At 38.3% G+C, this 18482-nt stretch overlaps 1 non-coding gene across 1 annotated transcript; it reads right to left on the bottom strand.

Moving 5' to 3' along the window:
* Positions 1 to 611: 611 nt before the first annotated feature.
* Positions 612 to 774, bottom strand: LOC122805052. Its single transcript, XR_006365282.1, has one exon. It is a non-coding gene; the product is annotated as a U1 spliceosomal RNA (small nuclear RNA).
* Between the last annotated feature and the right edge of the window lie 17708 nt (positions 775 to 18482).

Genomic DNA, 18482 nt, shown 5'->3' with positions numbered 1-18482 from the left:
ATCAGGGATGTTTCCTTTACTTTTTTTTGTTTGATTTTGAGAAGGGTAAGGGTGATTTTTATCTAATATAGTATATGACATATGTCATGTTTCCTTATGTTACCCATTTGCTTTTTATCTTTTTTTTTCAGAGAGGGTCCCTCTTGCAATCATGATGTGGGAGTCTGTTTTTTTGTGGTTAACTACTTATGGTTAATATTTTTTGATAATTATTAATGGCCTCATTCACTTGATAAAAATGATAAATGCTCAAAAATATTTAAATCACATTAGTTCAAACATTACTTGCATCCAAGAACTACATTTATCCAAAGAAAAATATTATCTGACGCATAGCTGTAGAGCCTTTAGACAGGTTTATATTAATTAAAATCATAAAAAGATTTCTGGGATGGCTATTATTTTATTTAATATTTGTTTACCGGGAAAGTCCAACTTGGAACGAAGCAAATTTTCAGCGGAGGCCCAGGGAGAAATACTTCAGAAGCATGTCTTTGAAACGTGGGAGGAAACCTCAGCACCCAGAGGAAACCCACACGAATGCAGGGAGGACATGCAGACTCCGCACAGAAAGCACTCCAACCAGAGAACCTTTTGCTGTGAGGTGACAACTCGACCACTGCACCACTGTGCCATCCAAAAATAAATTATGCAGTTGAGTTTCCCACATTTGGGGAAATCACAGAGGTCAACCCAACCAAAGTGCGCAGTGGCAGAGCCTCACCCTGGGAAACCACCTTTGTGATCGTAGTATTCCCCCTGCCAGGTAAGTATTATCAATCATACAGAAGTTATGACAGTTTTAGAAACAAACTCTCACTACAGCAACCTGAATCAGTACTCGGTGCTAAAAAGACAAAAGTCATGCACTTTTACATCGATCCAGTCCTGTCACACATACTGTTTTTTCCATTATCTCTTCCAGTAATATTACCTTGGATATTGTCCCAGTTACCAAATTCCTTGTAGCTACACTGGACTTTTGTTTGTGTCTTTCAGCTTTTCCCGGTTAGGGGTCGCCACAGCGGAACACCGGTCCGCTAATGATTGGTAGTGGATTTTTACGTACAGGGTTACCAGCCCTGATGCACAACCTTCAACGAAGGCACGCCCCATTCACGTATGCCTCCACACAGAAGACGCTCTAGCTGAGAATCGAATGGGGCAACATCTTGCTATGAGGTGACAATGCTACCCCTGGACTATAAATTAAAATATGACTTCTATATATCCAGTGTCATAAAAACTGATAAAAAGCTAGTTGCCCTTTACAGAATCAAAGCCTATCTCAAAGAACAAGTCTGAAAGGCTACAGAAATGCTTACCTCCTACACAGTCTACTCTGTGCTGCCCAGTCTCCACTAACCTTCATACTTCTCAACAACAACTACTAAAGCAATGCTACAGCAAAATAGCAAAATTTTCCTTCAATGTCCCTAGCAGAATTTACCACTGCATTGCTCTACTTAAAACAGTTTGTTGGAATTTCCCAGCTATCTTGAATACGGCCAACAGGAGGTGGCCCACTCTGTTCTGCACCCACCATCCAGATGTTCTTTTCTAATCTCACTGATGAAGTAGTACTCTCTAGCAAGAGAACTCTGCTTTAAAGACCTACCAGTATAAATGCTCATGCCATGTGACCAAACTCTGAAACCAGATGTCATCTGTCCTTAGACAACCTCACACTTCAAATAGTTTAAAGAAAAATCTCCACACTCATTTCTTTAAGGAAGAACAGGGGCAGACTTTAATCAGTTACTCCCCACCCCCATACACACACATTTTTCATTCTGTCAAACCACAGTTTCTCCTGTCATCAGTAACTTAAGAATTTTGCTCTTTTCATAACTGTTAATGTGAATTTTTAATTTTCTTTTCAGTAATATTGATCATGCAGGTTAACAATGCAACCCCTGTCACCCACTTTGCACTCTAGATATTTGCACATTTAGTATTTTTTGGATCTCTGTCAACATTTAACCTTGATCGCTTTCTCTTCTTCTACTCCTCCTCCCACTGTTCTAAAACTGCCAGGCCCTAAACATTTCCTTCCTTCCTTCCTCAATGCAGTTCCCCCTTTTTTGACTTTTCCTTCTTTGACAGCTGCTACCTGGTCTGTAGTCACTGTGATTCAAATATTGCCTGTGCTGACAAAGTGTCTGCTACAGTCTCTTTGTAAGTTTTTCTCTTACTAAATATTTTTTGGATTTTTACCCCAGACCTCCACTGAAAAGGGTTCTTGCATGACCCAATCAGACTGTCCCAATAACCAAATGCAAATAAATACAGCACAGAATGAAGATTGCAGAATTATTAGACTTTTGCTGTCCACCCTTTGTGGACTGTTCTGCTTTTCATAGTAGATTACATTACTACATCCAAAATTTTACAGCATTTTCTCTTTACACTGCAAACTACAGACCCATTAGTCTGACTAGTCTTATTTTCAAAGCCATGGAACAAAATATAAGGGAAATTATCAACAAGGACATGAGACCTCCAGACACTGGATCCATCTCAGTTTGGCTTCATCAAAGTAACATCATGTTTACTGACTCTGGTGGACTTCTTTGAAAAGGTCACTAAGGCAATGGGTGAGGGGTAAATGGTGCCTACTGTCTGCATAGATCTGGTTCGAGCACTTATTACAATGACCCACTTGAGTATTGTCAACAGACTTACCAAACTAGGTATAAACCCCTTTATAACTTGATGGATAGTTAGCTGGCTCACTGATAGGACCCAGGAGGTTAGATCAGTGAGGCCACCTCCACAAAGAGGATGGTCACCAGTTAGAGTCCTCTAGGGCTCTGTGCTAGGCCAGTCCTCTTTGACTTCTACTTATTGGATGTCAGAGACAATTTCAAAGGCCTCTGGCTTCCCAAGTTTGCAGATGATTGCAAACTGAGAAAGTCTTTGAATCCCCCCAGACCAGAACACCCTTCTGGAACGTCTAACACACATAAACACTTGGTGCTAAAGCCATGGCTTAAAACTCAATACCAAGAAATACATCTAGTACTTTACCTGTTAATTCTGTTATGCATAAAAAGAGGCATGGAAGCACTAGACTCCTTGGCCACAGGTCATGTCTACTTCGTCCCTACTGAGAGGTGTGACCATTCACTTGCTGCCTCTTGCCTTTCAATGAATACAGCTGGGTACAGGTTAGAGCATTGCTGCCAGTGGGTAGCTGGTGGAGTGACAAAACTGAGCTTGATGACCATTATTCTATATATCAAGTAGGGCTCTACATTAAGAAGTCAGTTCCTTTCAAGAGAGATCTTTTCAACAGCTAACCAAATTGCAATGCTTTTCTGGGTGGCAGTGAGATGGTGCAGTTCAGCCTGTCTATTAACCAGAAGGGCTTTGTCAAACTCAGAATGTGAGTCTGTTGCTTGACAAGATTTGCTATATTAGCTCTTCTTTTCCTCCAGCTGACCCAAAGAGTGGCACAGTGTATCCTCCTGTCCCTATATCTGTGTCAGGCTTGCTGTTCGATATTCTCAGTTTAGACAATTTCACTAATGGGTATCTAAGCTTGTATTTAACAACATGTATGGTGGATTCTTGTCATACTAAGATGGTTATAGCCAACTTTGATCTAGTAGGTATAGTGATTTATCAGATTATGGTTATCTTCCAATGGTGGGGGTCTTTCCTTCAGCTCTGAAGGAGGCATTTGCAATTCTTATTTTCAAGAAACCGTCTTTAGACCCTAATAATTTAAATAGTTGTCACAGTATCACTAACCTCACACGTCCTGGAAAGGCTATTGAAAAGGTTGTGTATAAATGTCTAGAAACCTACCTTAAAGTTAGTGGACTCATGAACCCTTTTCATTTAGGGTTTCATACATATCATAGTATTGAAACAGCTCTACCTTGAGTGATTAATAATATTATGATAGAAAGAAACCAGCAGCACTATGCAGTGCTGGTCCTCCTGGATCACAAAGCAGCATTTGATACAGTGGGCCATGCCATCCTGAGAGAACAGCTCCACTCACAGCATTCAAAATGATGGGCCATGGCATCCTAACAGAATAACTCCACTCACAGCATTCGATACAATGGGCCATGGCATCCTGACAGAACAACTCCTCTCACAGCATTCAATACAGTGGGCCATGGCATCCTGACAGAACAACTCTACTCACAGCATTTGGTACAATGGGCCATGGCATCCTTACAGAATAACTCCAGTCATAACATTCGATACAGTGGGCCATGGCATCCTAATAGAACAACTCCACTCACAGCATTCGATACAATGGGCCATGGCATCCTAACAAAACAACTCCACTCACAGCATTCAATGCAATGGGCCATGGCATCCTAACAGAACAACTCCACTCCAGCATTCGATACAATGGGCCATGGCATCCTAACAGAACAACTCCACTCACAGCATTTGATACAATGGGCCATGGCATCCTGACAGAACAATTCCACTCACAGCATTCAATACAGTGGGCCATGGCATCCTGACAGAACAACTCTACTCACAGCATTCGGTACAATGGGCCATGGCATCCTTACAGAGTAACTCCAGTCACAACATTCGATACAGTGGGCCATGGCATCCTAATAGAACAACTCCACTCACAGCATTTGACACAATGGGCCATGGCATCCTAACAGAACAACTCCACTCACAGCATTCGATGCAATGGGCCATGGCATCCTAACAGAACAACTCCACTCCAGCATTCGATACAATGGGCCATGGCATCCTAACAGAACAACTCCACTCACAGCATTTGATACAATGGGCCATGGCATCCTAACAGAACAACTCCACTCACAGCATTCGATACAATGGGCCATGGCATCCTTACAGAATAACTCCAGTCACAACATTCGATACAGTAGGCCATGGCATCCTAACAGAACAACTCCACTCATACTGTGGGATTTCTGTTACAGTCTTTGAATTCTTTATTTGTTAACTGTCCTACAGTACACAGACAGCATGTTCAGGACTTATTTTTCATCTAAAATACTGAAAGCAGAATTCCATGGAGTTCTAGTCTGGGCCCTTTATTATTCTTCATTGTCTACATGCTTCTTCTTGGTGGTCTTTTAAGGGAACGGGGTCTTGCATAACATAGTTACAAAAATAATACATTTATTTTTCCTTCCCCCAAGAAGATATGGCTTGTTTATTTTCCCTGGCTGGTGATCTTGAAGCCGTCCATGCTTGGCTTAATACTAACTGACTGAAACTGAACATTACCAAGACCAAGATCCTAGCTGTTGATGCAACTTTGGGAGACTCTTCTTCCATGGTGGTGATAAGCTGGTATTTGTCAGGTGTAAGGTGAGTAATCTTGGTATTACTCCAGAGTCGCAGCTTCAACTCAAGGACCAGATGTCGGCTGTAGTGAAGTCATCCTGTTTTCATCCATGAAACATTTCAAGGATTAAGCACCTAATTCTGCAAAATGATATGCTGATTGTTGTTACACCTTTATATCTTCCTGACATACTGCAATGCTCTATACCTGGGACTGCCTAATACTGAGCTTGAAAGGTTACAGTAAGTGCAGCCAGGTTACTTATTGATACATCTCATTGCCAACACATTACACCTGTGCTGTGAGGTCTGCAATAGCTCCCCATCTGATACAGGATCATCTTAAATATTCTGGTATTAGTATATTTGTTCATGCACAGCCTGGGTCTCTGTCATTTGAATGAGCTTTTCATGCCCTGATATGCATGGGTTTTGCGCTCAACATCTGAGGGGAGTGCTAGTGACACCATGAGTAAACCGTGTCAATTTAGGCTTTAGATTTTTCTTTTATCAGGTCCTGTACCTGTGGAACTTGCTAATTCAGTGGATTCATTAATGCTACTTGAGAAAGATATTTAAAACATATTTCTTTGACTTGGGACATTATGGTGAGGAGTGAATTTATATGTTGTATTTTGGTAAGTATTTTTAATATTTGTTTTATACTGCTTTGCCTTTCTATACTGTATTAGTGCTTCATTAAAAAGTAATAAACTTAAACTTGAGCCCATTTGGGGCTGTTTGTGGACTAAGCCTTACAGAGTAACCTTTGGTACAGAACTTGCAACAACTTTCAGGTTGAGGCCTGTACCCATAGACTTCTACATGCTTCCTGCTTGTTAGAAGCGTTGAGAGACAGACTGAGACCGTGTAATTTAATTTGGTGTAGAAACTTTTAAGGACTGAAAACTTACTTACAAGGTACTCTGAATGGTATTGTAAGTATTTTAAATAGTTTTATGGAGTCAAGGTGGGTTATTTTAATTTCTTTCTGGAGTAATAAACCTGTGTTTTTATAGACTTGTGCCAACAGTTTCTGTTTTTTTAAACTTAAAATATATGAGTGTAATTGAAATGGTCAAATTGTGCATTCATTGCACAGAAAAAAAAGACAGCACACCTGATCAAAAATGAACTGATCACACATTGCCAGCTTTTTTCTGTGCAGGATCACAGTGAGCTCTATTGGCCCTTTCCCCTCTGTAGCGGAATTGGCATATATAATTATCAGGGGTGTGGGGATGCAGGGAAGCTTGCCCACCCCCCTTGCAAAAATATAGATTTTTTTTCTTTGAATCTTTGTGATTCACAGTATCATGTATTCAAATCTTTGTGATTCAAACTAATTCAAACTTTTTTAAGTGTATGGCAGGTATGGAAACTTTTGGTACTTTGCCTGTCTGTCATAGTGTGTGTGTGTGTGTGTGTGTGTGTGTGCATGCGCGCGTGTGTGTGTGTGTGTGTGTGTGTGTGTGTGTGTGTGTGTGTGTGTATGTATATATATATATATATATATATATATATATATATATATATATATATATATGTCTATAAATATGCAAGGGATATAAAGCACAGTCTGTTGTAATCAGTCAATGATCACATATTTGGAAACCAAAGTACCTGGAAAAACTGTACAGACATGAAGATAATGTGCAAAGTCCACAAAGCCACCAAAAAGAAGTAAGAACTGTACCCCAGATGCTGATAGTGAGTCAGAGATCTTATCAATAAGTCACTGTGCTGCCTTAATTTAGAGTCATAGGAAATGCTAGGCAATTAAGTTACTGAACCATTGACATCTGGATAATACCCACCTTCATACAGTACCCCCTTTTCAAGAAGGGCAAAGGAAGTCAGTTGCAAAGTAAATTTATGGGTACCAAGCCAAGCATAAAGGTATGCCAGGAGAAGTAGGGCAGTGGATGTGTAACATATGTCAGCACAGCTATCTGGAATTTTGTAATTTAGTTCCTACATGAACTCAGGCATGAGCTCTCAGCTCTCAACTCCATTAGGTACCCTATTCAACCAAAGCCTGAGCACCGACTTCATCCCAGCTGAATGGAGGACAGCCACTGTCATCTCAATACCCAAAGTGGCACGTCCAATGACCCAGGCAGTTATAGGCCCATCAGCCTAACTAGCCTGATCTGCAAGGCCATGGAACACATTATCATGGACTTTACAAACAAGGACATTGGCAACCTCCAAATGCTTGACCCCACACAGTTTGGTTTTGTCAAAGGGAGATCATGCTTGTTAAACTTGGTCGACTTCTTTGAAACAGTCACCAAAACCATGGATGAGGGGAAGATGGTGCACACCACCTACCTTGACCTAGTCAAAGCCTTCGACACTATTCCCCACTCGGGCTTAATAGATAAACTCACCCAGCTAGGCATCAACTTGTATGTTACCAGATGGGTAGCTAAGTGGCTCACTGATAGAAGCCACTCAGTCAAAATAGGGGAAGCCAGAACCCACTCAGTCAAAATAGGGGAAGCCACCTCTATTAGTAGACCCATAACAAGCGGTGTACCCCAAGGACCTCTACTGTTTGGGATATACTTTTCTGAGGTGCAAGCCAAAATAATTGGTCTGTGTCTCACCAAGTTTGCAGATGGCTGTAAGGTGGGTGCTGTCTTAAATTTCCCTAGTGATGTGAACATCCTCCAAGAGGGCCTTACTCAAACTAATGACTGGTGCCAGAAGCATGGCCTCAAACTGAATGCCAAGAAATGCATCATTATCCCCTTTGGGGAAAATGGCATCCCTACTAATTATCACATTAATAACAACATACTAAGCATGGAATCAGTTGTGAGGGACTTTGGCACCCAGGTTGATAGCAACCTGACCTTTGACCACCACGTTGCCTCTGATGTACAGAAGGCTTTCTACATGGCCCACCTCATAAATAAGCATATTTTATCCAGGAACAAGGAGGTCATGACATCCCTGTATTCCTCCCTTATCAGACCCATTATTGAGTACAATGCCTCCTTTGGCATGTACCTTGCCAAGCGCTGGAGAGACCACAGAGGTTCCTCACCAGGAACATCCAGTGTGTCAAACACCTATCCTATACAGATAGGCTAAAAGCCCTGTTCATTTACTCAGTCTTGTACAGACTGCTCAGAGGTGACCTGTGTTTGGTATACAAGGCAATCTCAAACCCAGCCTTGATGGAGTTGCTGCATATTCATAAGTCAAACTTCACTTTCACAACTCGCAAGCAAGGCTTTAACTTGGTCTGTGACATTAATAGAACTTGTTGGCGGGATAGATTTGTGTCCCAAAGACTCCCCCATCTGTGGATTAGACTCCCTGTCCATGTCAACTAGAGTACTTCTCTAGCCATCTGTAAGAGGAATCTAGATGAGTGGATGGGAAACAGAAAATACACCCCTGGGATCCCACCTGTGTCCCTGCTGAAGAGGGGAAACAGGTGCTGACTTTGAGGGAACATGGGCAAAATTATTGGCTAGGCTTATAAGGGCCTCTGGGCCAATAGCCTAGTATCATCCTATGAACCTATGTCATTTGTATATCAAACTGATTTGTACAGATGCTTGTACTGAAAATGTATTTGTAAGGTTGCTTCTGTTAAAAATATCCCAGCAGTGTGCCCTGCTGGACAGAAAAAGAAATATACATGTATTATTGTAACTGTTGAACTGTATATATTGTAACAAAGAATACTGCAAGAGAAGGAGTCGATCTCCATCTAGCTAAGTTTGAAAATAGTTTGAAATGAAATTACCTGGCTTAAGCCATAGAGATTGTATCTTGCAGTTCTGATTGCAGCCAGAGACAAAAAGTCTGTACTAGGAAGCTTTCTGTATTGTCTTTGGGGTGAACTAATTGCTACTCTGGAAGGGTGGAGGTTTGAAATTGTTTTATGACTTCCAGAAGCTACAACAGATCTGAGCAAAACTGTATGTGTGTGTATTATTGACACATATGGGCTAAATCCTGACAGTTTCTAGCAGTGGGGTAGCGTGGGAACCAGACATCAGATGACCAGATGTATGTGATGTCATTTTGTAATCTAGGACAAAAATCATGTTTAGCACTAGACGAGACTGAAGTGTCATTACAGTCCATTTTTGGAACGTGACAAAGAAGGAAGACTACTCACTTACTTCATCTTGCCTTACTCTAATAAGTGACAAGGGCTTAATAATTCTTTAGATCAGTCAGAAAAATATAGTGAGATTAGTTAAGTACTGTTTTTCTGTATCTGTAAGAATCTGTTCATCTGTGTTATTTTTAATATTGCCTGTGATTGAAACTCTGGTGTTTATTGTAAATAGATATTCTGTATTTTCATGTTCTTTTATTATTTATTATTAAATATATTTAAACTTTTCATTGTAGCTGATCCTTTAGAGAATATTTTAATATTTGAGAGTACTTATATGTATTTGGTGACACACTGTGGCCACTCCTGAAAGCCTTGCTGTTCAGGCAACATTATCATTTGTATTAATATTAATCTCACTTGGTTTTGGAGTATCTGGTGGCAGTAACTACATTATAGTCTGGGTAGAAGGGGCCATAGCTAGTAAATCTGTGCAAGCCTCTCCCAGGTGTGTGTGTGTGTGTGTGTGTGTGTGTGTGTGTGTGTGTGTGTGTGTGTGTGTGTGTGTGTGTGTGTCAGCTGCTTGAAGCAGGGACTTAATGCACTGGTTTCACTGAGAGGGTGCTGGAGGACTTGGCTTGAACACTCGGCTGAGGATTCAACTCTAAAGCTGTACTAGTGCAGAGCCTTATTGGGGACCTAGAGAGGGACAGAGAGTGAAATCCAGACCCCAGACTGAGTGTTCTCTCTATCTGTTTTAAGGGAAAATGGGCTTGATGCAGAGAGCTGCATCTGGAAATACTGGATGTATCAATTTTTGTTCCCAATGAACATCCCTCTCCAGTGTCAGTGGTGAGGATTCAGGCTCCTTGATTACTGGCCCAGAGTGAGGATGTCACATATTGGTGAGCAGTAGTGTGGATATTAATTAAACTTCCTTAGCCTGTAGGCAGTTGTCACTGAAGGTGGGTGTACTCTCAAGCAGCCACAAGGTAAACATTCAGAGTTTCATTTTCACAAGTTTTTATTTATATTTTGTTAGTTTAGTTTAGGCAGGGAAAGCAGTCAAAGATGTCCACAGAGGATTATGGCAAGCTGACAAAAAACAGTTGGCCAAGGTTTGTGAAGCTAAAGGACTGCTGCATGCCAAACTGACTAAAGAAGAAACCATTTTAGCCTTAGTCACAGCTCAGACCAGCAACCAGGAGGATAACCAGTCTGGTGATGGGAATTTGCAGCCCTCAGAAACAGGACTGTCTGGAGTTAGAGACTTGAACTGGTGGGCAAACACTGGTATTAGAATCAGCAGAGAGACTGCAACATTTGGAGGCTGAAGAAAATGAGAAGCAGTGTGAACATGAGATGCTGACTCTTCACCAGGGTCATGGAGGTAATGAGAAAGGGAATCAAATCCCAGAAGCAATAAAGGTCAGTAAATTTCTTCCACCATTTACAGAAGGTGATAATTTTTATAGTTTCATTCATATAGTTGAAAGAGTATGTAAACAGTATAATGTTGACCAAGGGCTCTGTGTATAGTTCCTGACTCCCTTAATCCATGGTAAAGCTTTAACTGCTGTTTTTAAATTATTTGATATTGATTGTTTAAATTATGATAAAGTCAAACATTGTTAACTTGAATGTTTGAAGTTAGCATCTGAAGCTTACAGTAAAAAAGATTTTGTGAGCATGGATGCAAGGCAGATGAAAGTGTGTTGATTTAAGCACTTATTTTCAGAGGTGGGTGAGTGAGTGTCAGGTCACAACTTCTGAAGGGCTGGCAGACCTTTTGATGAGGGAAAAAGCCCTTAGCAGTTTGCCTGAGGAAATGATAATCTGGTTGGCAGACTGAGAGTGTAACTTTGCAGATGAGCTGGGGAAAAAGGAGGATCTCTACTTAGCAAGCAGGGCATCACTGCACAGGGAGGGGATACCCAGTGCTGTGCATAGACAAAAGGGTTCCCATGGTGGGTAGCATAAACCACCCAATAGAGTCCACCAGTAAAAAGGGAAGTTATTAGTTCAGGTACATGTCCAGGATCAAGGGTTAAATGTTCTAAATGTAACCAGTATATGTCCATGGAGGCAAGGTGGGAGAGCCAGCAAGTGGGAATAACAGTATGCCAGTGGTAGGTTGTTTGGAGACAACAGGGGTACCAAACCATTACCAGAGGTTATATCCTTCTTAGTGAATGGAAAACAGGCCACTGTTAAGAGAGACACAGCCTCTGACATAACCATTATTGTAGAACAGAGCTTGTGTTGTAGAAGCATTTCCAAGTGTAAATGGCAGTCAAAGCAGAAACCTATAGATATAGAGAATGAAGTGTCACATCCAGGGTACTGTCACCATGGCTGATGGCTGTTTGGACTGGATGCCAATGACCAGGCTTACTGTCACCAGGCCTGTAAAAATCTGGTGGTGGATGTAAATGTTGGTGGCCAGGACAATGCAAGTGCAATAGTCTGACATAGGGACAGCAACATGCTGCTAAACAACAAGCTGCTCACTTGGCCCAGAAAGGTACATTGATAGGTAGTGAGCCATTGGTCATACAGTGGAGTGTCTGGTCTCTAGCAGAGATAATTTTTCTTACAATCAAGATGTAGAATGGTTTATGGCGATGGTTGAGAAAAATGTTTTTTTTTTTTATTATTAGACAAACATGTACATATAAAAATGGGGGTCCCAAGTTTTTTTTTCGTAAAGATCAAACTTTCAAACAAATTTTAGAGAGAGAGTCTAAGTTTAAAATAGATCTCGTAGGAAGAGAATTTGGTAATTTTAAACGTGGAAGATGTAGTACATGTAAGTTCATTATGGTTACTAAGGATTGTATGAAAATCAACCATATAATGATTCACCTTTCAGGACATTTTAATTGTTGCACACAAAATGTGGTCTGTATCGCACAATGTCAAAAATGTCCCGCCTTTTATGTGGGAAAAACATCCAGAAAAGAGAATTAGGGAACATATACTGGATATAAAACATGGTAAAGCCACTAATGCTTTGGCTAGACATATTTTAGGCAATGTAGACCATGATTTTAAGTTTTGTATAATTCAGCAGGTAAAAAAAGATTTATAAGGCAAAGTATTAGATATTCACCTTGATGTATGTGAATTAAAGTGGCAGTTAAGGTTAAATGCCCAAATTAGTCCTGGTATTAATGAATATATCAGTATAGCCCCCATTTTAAAGTTAAGACATATTTTAGGATGAATTTATTGGGTATATTTATGTATTGTTTATTAATTTATATACAACCGATATTTTTAAGGTATTTTTATAATAATTTTAGTGGATATAATGTATCAGAATACCACATCCAGTTTGGTAACAACCTTTCTTGTCTGATGTTACTTGTTCAGGATAATACAAGTAGAGTAAATTTATTACAACATGTATATATCTAATTATTTCAATTTATTTATCATTGTTTTTTATATATCATACTTTATGGACAAACTATAGTAGTATATACAAACTAGTTTACGTTTTCCAATTAATGTGATGCAGTGTGGCTCCTTTAAAACTATTGCAATGAGTTTTGCTATGAAATTTATTGTTCAATTAGGAATTATTGAATAATGACATCAATTAGTGATGTAAGAGTTGGTTATTTAAATGTGTACTGGATTTTATTCATTGTTCTGAAGAAGTCCTTGAATTGAGGACGAAACCTGGGTTAATGTGTGTTTGGTGTTTTTTTTGGATGCTGCTAATAAACTGTCTAGTTGACTTCATATTTCCTTGACAGTTTTTGATTGTCTTTTGGTTACAAGTTCAGAGTTCCCCTTATTAACATCACTGATGGTATTATATATGAGTACAAAGGATACAAGATTTTTATTACAATTTAGATATAATATTGGGTCATATTTCCTTACTAGAAAAAGGTTTTACTTCTATACCTAGTTAAAAACTTGATATGGTTGGCACTTAAACAGAGTTAAAAATGTTGTCTCATAAGTTGAATCTTGCCATTATGTTTAATGACCATCAAATGAACAATACTGGCAAATTTTATTTCTATAAGAAGAAAAGGGTTTTTGTGCCACCTCTGCATCCCCTTGTTCAGATCTTTGAGAAGACCTGTGAACTTGTCTTGTACCGGTTGGAAAAGAACTAGAAGCTCTCTTTTTTTTTTGGGAACTTATCTGCTGGAGAAATGGATGCACTCTGTTACAAACAACAGATTTATCAGGGTTATGAAACCCGATAAAGAGGGTGGCACTGTGATTTTTGACACTACTGATTATGTTGGCAAAATGTTTACCATGCTTCAGGATTTGGAACTTACATCCATGTGTCCATCAATGAGGTCAATATTGCCTACAGTAGAATCGACCTCCACCTCCAGGATTTGTTGCTGCAATGTTTTTGATGAAAATCTACACAATTTTCTTAGTAATAGTCATACAGTAACTCCCTCTATCTTTGGAATACCAAAAGTGCACAAAGATATTGGAGACCACACTTTGAGGTCAATAGTTGAGGCACAACAGTCAAAAACCTATCCATTGGTTGTTTTTATAGACCATTCACTTATGCCTATTTATTCTAACACTCCCCAATTACTTATGGACTCATGGGACTTTTTAAGGTGGTTTCAGTAAGAATTATGTACCGACCACTTGGGTTTCTTACCATAGATGTGGTTGACTTGTTTACTTGTATACCCCAAGATTTAGGTTTGGATTATTTTACTGAAATTCTCTCACAATATGCTTTTTTAACAGGCAAGGGTATCTGCTTATTGGTTGAGCTCATGTATTTGGTCCTGCATAACAATTTTTTATTTTTTTAAGGAGAATATTATAAGCAGATCTGGGGTTGGTTACTATGGAGGCATGCCTGTTCCCCATTGTTTGCCAACTTTGTCCTGTACCATTAGGCTACCACTTTTGTCTTTAACGATAACCCTTTTTTGACCACTGCAAGTTGTATCTCAGATAGTTAGATGACATTTTTATTTTATGGAATGGACCAAAGGAAATGGTGAGGCAGTTTGTTGGATATTTGAATTCTACCACCAAATTCTTAAAATTTACATACACCTATAATGAAGATCTCGTAAATCATGTAGGTATTACCATTTACATAAAAGAGGGTACATTTATTTCCACTGTTTACCATAAATCTGCCATCAGTAATTTCTACTTACACTACACCAGCTTTCATCCACATAAACAAAAAGTGCGTTTGATGAAAGGGCGGTTTATCATATTGTCCTGAGTGGTCTCTAATGCTGGGTTATTTGTAACGGAGATCATTAAACTTAAGAACATGTTAATAGAGAAGGGTTATTCTGTTATCCTTTTGGACAAAATTATTAAAGAAGTGTATGATTATAGGACTTTAAAGTTTAACCTCCTACTGGGAAATAACTTTTAAGGCTTGACCTCCATAGAAACAAGTTTAGAAAGTAAAAAGCAAAATTTTTGGGACAGGGCCCTTATTTTGAAATATCAAGGCCACGTGGTCAACAACAATATTCATAACAGCTGGCATATTTTTAAAACTGACGTGGATGCTTTCAATAAATTTGGTGAACAACCTGTATTTGTCCACAGGTCCAGGAGAAATTTAAAGAAGTTATTAGAAAGAGGTCAACCTAACCAAAAAGGGAATTCCAACAACAATAAGGGTACCACTAAATGTGGGAGATGTGTTTATTGTCTCTACATATTAGAAACCAAATGTCTACTTTTGGATAACTTTCTGGCTGATAAAGTTTGGTTGTGTAGGGGCAATTGTAACACAAGTAGAGTCATATATTTGGGAAAATGAGACTCTTGCCCTGCATTTTACATATGCAAGACTGAAAGTACACTCAAAGAGAGAATTTATGAACACTTATACAACATTAGAACAATGAATTCTAAAAATGCTTTATATATATAAGCATTTTGTGTTCTGTGTTCTTTATAATGAGTTTGTTTTTGTGATTCTGAACACTGTAGAACCCATTCTGAGGGGTGATGCTTGGAAAACTAGTTTGGAATAAAAAGAATACTACTGGCAGATTAAAGTGGATGCTACTCATACAGCAGGCATTAATGATCATATTTCTATTTTTCCAGTGCTTAAATTAAGGGATGCTAAACTTTAATTATTTGTGTTTTAATTATTGGTTTCAGCATGAGTTTTAACTTGATTCATTAATTTATGATTAATTATCGTGTTTTTCACAATATTTATTATTAGTTAGATTTGGTTGTATTATTGAGCCATCTTTCATTGTTTTTTTTTTTTGCTTGCCCCTTTAAATTGAGTTAATTGATGACATGCTGCTATTTAAACTGTTTGAGTTTAATTATTTTCTGTTCTGATGAAGTCAAGTTAATCAGACAAAATTGCTTAACCATATAATTTGTCATTTTAACTATATCATTTATTTTAATGATTAAAGTTGGTTTACATATTTTTACTTAGTTTCATTTTGGGTTCATTTTGGCGCATTCTGGTGGTCTATGTTACATGGTGCTGTTTTCCTTGTATTGTTTTTTTGTGTGATTTAGCCTCTTGGCTCTGCTTATTGCTTAAAAACTAGCTGAAATAACAGGATGTGTGATCAGCTGCATTTTCCAAAGGATACCAAGTCTGAAACCCGAATGTATGCTGTTATTTAGTGACTTCAGTCCTTGGTGGTTTGTCCAAAAAACACAGATTTTATGAGGAACAGTCCAAAAATATGCAAATAACTTGGAAGTTCTGCAAAGATCTGCACAGTTGAGTGGCATGAAAGTTGAACGTAAACTTAACAGTCTGCATTAGTTACACTGCCTTTCTGGTTTTGAGTACTGAGTGCTTTACAGCTTTGATAGCTGGTAAAACACTTTGCGTTTTTTTTTTTTACTTTTACTACTATACTAGTACATGGAGCACATAAAGATGCATGCAGAACAAAGAATTATGGTCATGTCACAGATCATAACCTAATACGTGTTATTGACATGGATGCCAGGATTCATCTCTAGATTTTCGCCCTCCCTGTGAATTTCTTGCCATCCATGCATTGAACATAATCAGCAGGTTATGTTCAGCTACCTGATCATAATCCTTAATGTACTGGTCCTTCTCATTATTGCTAGCCAATTATGTGACAAAGGTAACATGTTAAAGGGGATTACACACCTGTCTAAAAAAAAAAGAAGCAAAGCATTGTGTATGAGATTGACTTATACTTAGTAGGTTATACTTTATTACTCTTCAAAGAGCAAAGTAACATGCTCAAACATTCATCTCATAATTTAAAGTGCTACTGTAATACAGACAAATGTGGCAGCAGCAAACTAAATTAATGTAAACAGTTATGTTTTGTTAATAGACTGCCTTTAAACAAATATTCAAACATTTTAATGGGAAATTTAACTTCTTAGCATTTATTTGATATGTCCTGATAGATTCACTTCAGAAACCTGAAAGCTCAAAATCTTGAATTTCAAAAGACTGAGACCAAAATCTTGAAAGTTCAAAAGACTGAAAATCAAAATACTGAATCTCAGAATACTGAAAACATGCAGGATACCAACACTTTCTGTATCTACTGCTGGAATATAGTAACAAATACAAGACAAACCATATTACTTTTCCCCAAGTATAAGCAGGGGGGCAAGCAACCCTGCACCCCCCACACCCCCTGCTACTTAAATATATCAACTCTGAGATCGCATTTCACTACACTAACATGAGTTATGTTGTATAGCAAGTTAGAAGGGAACATGACTAAGGTTACAACAGGCAGTCAGGAAACACGTAATGGGATGTTCGCCATTTTGTTCTGTGGAGTGCGATCTTGGAGTCGATATATTTAAGTAGCAGGGGATGTGGGGGGTGCAGTGGGTCTTGCCCCCTGCCTTGGAGAAGTAAATGGTTTGTCTTTTGTTTGTTTTTGTATGTAGTTGTGCTGGAATATAGTAAGTGTTAGTATTCTGTGTGTTTTCAGTATTCTGAGATTCAGTATTTTGAGTTGTCAATCTTTTGACCTTTCAAGATTTTGGTCTCAGTCTTTTGAAATTCAAGATTTTGGGCTTTCAGACTTCTGAAGTGAATGCGTCAGGACATATGTTTGTTTTTTAAAGGTTAATTCCTGAGTTGTACAAAGCATACTGAAACTTTGTATTGTGCTTACTAATTAAACTGACATCTGTCATTTCTTTTGCTTCTGTGTGCTAAATGGTATGTTAAATACATCAGTTAGTGATCTACAGGAATTTACATCCCAGAGGAAATATATACATATGTACTACATAATTAAAATAAGTATTTTAATACAGTGTATGAGTAATGAAAACAGATGTCCAAATATCAAATGCAAGAATATTTGTGGATGTACACATAAATATGATCAAACAAAATGAGTGAAAAAAAGAAGGAAAAGAAACACTGATTTTATTCTACATTCTAAACGTGTAGTTCATTGATAATAAAAATATTGTATTATGATATGATTTTATAATAATGCCATTAATAAGAATGTATGTAATTTATGTATCGCTGTCCAGGAGTAGTTGAGGCCAGCAGTGAAACAATGCAGTCTTGTATGTCACATGGCTAAAATCTAATATTTATGTTTGTATTACATGGCAGTCAATGTTTTCTTGTTATGTGACAGTGTTGTGTATTACTTGTTCAAAATTGATATTAAGCACCGATAGTACCTGGTGCCAAATGTTTGCGAGTGTCTGGTTAAATACCTTTAATTAAAGACACAGTAAAGCTGAAAAAACTTCAGAGTAATATGTTTGCATGTAAAAAAGTCTCTATATTGTGCCTAAAATTGGTCAATACTTGTCAGTGCCCTACTCTGGTAGACAATGATATAAATAAATAAATATATCAAATGTGAAAAAAAGTGTTACTGTTTGTCACTAAAAAGTCAGCTACTATTGCATACATGAGCATTTCTTGAGTTTGACAAGAGATTTACATATTAGGTTGTGCTTTATGTTCAAAGGGAGGTGCAATAAAATCAAAATAGCAAAACAGACATTACTATCAAACACAGATATCCCCTAAAGTCACATTTTCTTAATGCTACTGTATCAAATATGTTGCTTTTTCATCTATACTAATCAAATTGTG

This window comes from Protopterus annectens, chromosome 6.part0, assembly GCF_019279795.1.
Source record: "Protopterus annectens isolate FY-2018-M chromosome 6.part0, PAN1.0, whole genome shotgun sequence".
Taxonomy (NCBI): domain Eukaryota; kingdom Metazoa; phylum Chordata; order Ceratodontiformes; family Protopteridae; genus Protopterus; species Protopterus annectens.
This window is presented reverse-complemented; position numbering and strand designations above follow the sequence as displayed.